This window comes from Salmo salar, chromosome 08 (assembly GCF_965601325.2).
Source record: "Salmo salar chromosome 08, fSalSal1, whole genome shotgun sequence".
NCBI classification, from domain to species: Eukaryota; Metazoa; Chordata; class Actinopteri; order Salmoniformes; family Salmonidae; genus Salmo; species Salmo salar.
The window spans coordinates 4245001-4247500 of NC_138298.1; the positions used below are offsets into that span (position 1 = coordinate 4245001).

The window sequence follows — 2500 nt, forward strand, 5'->3', positions numbered from 1 at the left end:
AAAGCACACACAAGCTGCATTCAGCAACAATATTCTTGTTTGTCTTATAAATACAAGGCAGATGCTAATTGAAAACACAAGGAAATTTGATCCTATTAAAAAGGCAGGAAGCTGCATTTAGTCAATTCATCATTAAATGCTTACTACAAGGCAGTGTTGCTGATGAAATAGTGCAAGAGCACACCCTCGTGGACAAAATGCTTACAGCACCTGGTATTCCCAGGCGGTCTCCCATCCAAGTACTAACCAGGCCCGACCCTGCTTAGCTTCCGAGATCAGACGAGATCAGGCGTACCCAGGCTGATATGGCCGTAAGCGAGAAACAATCTCTTGCTACAACATATATAGTCAAAGTGAGTCTGATAAAACAGACATTTAGTCAATTCATCATTAAATGCTTACTACAAGGCAGTGTTGCTGATGAAATAGTGCAAGAGCACACCCTCGTGGACAAAATGCTTACAGCACCTGGTATTCCCAGGCGGTCTCCCATCCAAGTACTAACCAGGCCCGACCCTGCTTAGCTTCCGAGATCAGACGAGATCGTGCGTACCCAGGCTGGTATGGCCGTAAGCGAGAAAAAATCTCTTGCTACAACATATATAGTCAAAGTGAGTGTGATAAACAGACATTGCATTTCCACCAATTAGATAAGCAGCTTGAACTTTGTGTCACTGAAAAAGTAGAAGAAATTACAAACACTCTTCCCATCACTTTTTAGCACAGGTAGTTGGATAAAATACAAACTTTATTTCCTTTCATCAATTGAACAGGGCAAAGGAGCACAAAGCACACACAAGCTGCATTCAGCAACAATATTCTTGTTTGTCTTATAAATACAAGGCAGATGCTAATTGAAAACACAAGGAAATTTGATCCTATTAAAAAGGCAGGAAGCTGCATTTAGTCAATTCATCATTAAATGCTTACTACAAGGCAGTGTTGCTGATGAAATAGTGCAAGAGCACACCCTCGTGGACAAAATGCTTACAGCACCTGGTATTCCCAGGCGGTCTCCCATCCAAGTACTAACCAGGCCCGACCCTGCTTAGCTTCCGAGATCAGACAAGATCGGGTGTACCCAGGCTGATATGGCCGTAAGCGAGAAACAATCTCTTGCTACAACATATATAGTCAAAGTGAGTCTGATAAAACAGACATTTAGTCAATTCATCATTAAATGCTTACTACAAGGCAGTGTTGCTGATGAAATAGTGCAAGAGCACACCCTCGTGGACAAAATGCTTACAGCACCTGGTATTCCCAGGCGGTCTCCCATCCAAGTACTAACCAGGCCCGACCCTGCTTAGCTTCCGAGATCAGACGAGATCGTGCGTACCCAGGCTGGTATGGCCGTAAGCGAGAAAAAATCTCTTGCTACAACATATATAGTCAAAGTGAGTGTGATAAACAGACATTGCATTTCCACCAATTAGATAAGCAGCTTGAACTTTGTGTCACTGAAAAAGTAGAAGAAATTACAAACACTCTTCCCATGACTTTTTAGCACAGGTAGTTGGATAAAATACAAACTTTATTTCCTTTCATCAATTGAACAGGGCAAAGGAGCACAAAGCACACACAAGCTGCATTCAGCAACAATATTCTTGTTTGTCTTATAAATACAAGGCAGATGCTAATTGAAAACACAAGGAAAATTGATCCTATTAAAAAGGCAGGAAGCTGCATTTAGTCAATTCATCATTAAATGCTTACTACAAGGCAGTGTTGCTGATGAAATAGTGCAAGAGCACACCCTTGTGGACAAAATGCTTACAGCACCTGGTATTCCCAGGCGGTCTCCCATCCAAGTACTAACCAGGCCCGACCCTGCTTAGCTTCCGAGATCAGACGAGATCGGGAGTACCCAGGCTGGTATGGCCGTAAGCTAGAAACAATCTCTTGCTACAACATATATAGTCAAAGTGAGTGTGATAAACAGACATTGCATTTTCACCAATTAGATAAGCAGCTTGAACTTTGTGTCACTGAAAAAGTAGAAGAAATTACAAACACTGTTCCCATCACTTTTTAGCACAGGTAGTTGGATAAAATACAAACTTTTTTTCCTTTCATCATTTGAACAGGGCAAAGGAGCACAAAGCACACACAAGCTGCATTCAGCAACAATATTCTTGTTTGTCTTATAAATACAAGGCAGATGCTAATTGAAAACACAAGGAAATTTGATCCTATTAAAAAGGCAGGAAGCTGCATTTAGTCAATTCATCATTAAATGCTTACTACAAGGCAGTGTTGCTGATGAAATAGTGCAAGAGCACACCCTCGTGGACAAAATGCTTACAGCACCTGGTATTCCCAGGCGGTCTCCCATCCAAGTACTAACCAGGCCCGACCCTGCTTAGCTTCCGAGATCAGACGAGATCGTGCGTACCCAGGCTGGTATGGCCGTAAGCGAGAAAAAATCTCTTGCTACAACATATATAGTCAAAGTGAGTGTGATAAACAGACATTGCATTTCCACCAATTAGATAAGCAG

At 42.0% G+C, this 2500-nt stretch overlaps 6 non-coding genes across 6 annotated transcripts; all 6 read right to left on the reverse strand.

The window, feature by feature from the left end:
- Positions 1-198: 198 nt before the first annotated feature.
- LOC145886171 (5S ribosomal RNA) lies at positions 199-317 on the reverse strand. The gene has a single exon (XR_014397755.1). It is a non-coding gene; the product is annotated as a 5S ribosomal RNA (ribosomal RNA).
- Positions 318-456: 139 nt separating this feature from the next.
- LOC145885279 (5S ribosomal RNA) lies at positions 457-575 on the reverse strand. Its single transcript, XR_014396860.1, has one exon. It is a non-coding gene; the product is annotated as a 5S ribosomal RNA (ribosomal RNA).
- Positions 576-984: 409 nt separating this feature from the next.
- On the reverse strand, positions 985-1103 carry LOC145885880 (5S ribosomal RNA). The gene has a single exon (XR_014397464.1). It is a non-coding gene; the product is annotated as a 5S ribosomal RNA (ribosomal RNA).
- Positions 1104-1242: 139 nt separating this feature from the next.
- Positions 1243-1361, reverse strand: LOC145885281 (5S ribosomal RNA). The gene has a single exon (XR_014396862.1). It is a non-coding gene; the product is annotated as a 5S ribosomal RNA (ribosomal RNA).
- A 409-nt stretch (positions 1362-1770) lies between these two features.
- On the reverse strand, positions 1771-1889 carry LOC145857656 (5S ribosomal RNA). Its single transcript, XR_014378555.1, has one exon. It is a non-coding gene; the product is annotated as a 5S ribosomal RNA (ribosomal RNA).
- Positions 1890-2298: 409 nt separating this feature from the next.
- On the reverse strand, positions 2299-2417 carry LOC145885282 (5S ribosomal RNA). The gene has a single exon (XR_014396863.1). It is a non-coding gene; the product is annotated as a 5S ribosomal RNA (ribosomal RNA).
- Positions 2418-2500: the final 83 nt, after the last annotated feature.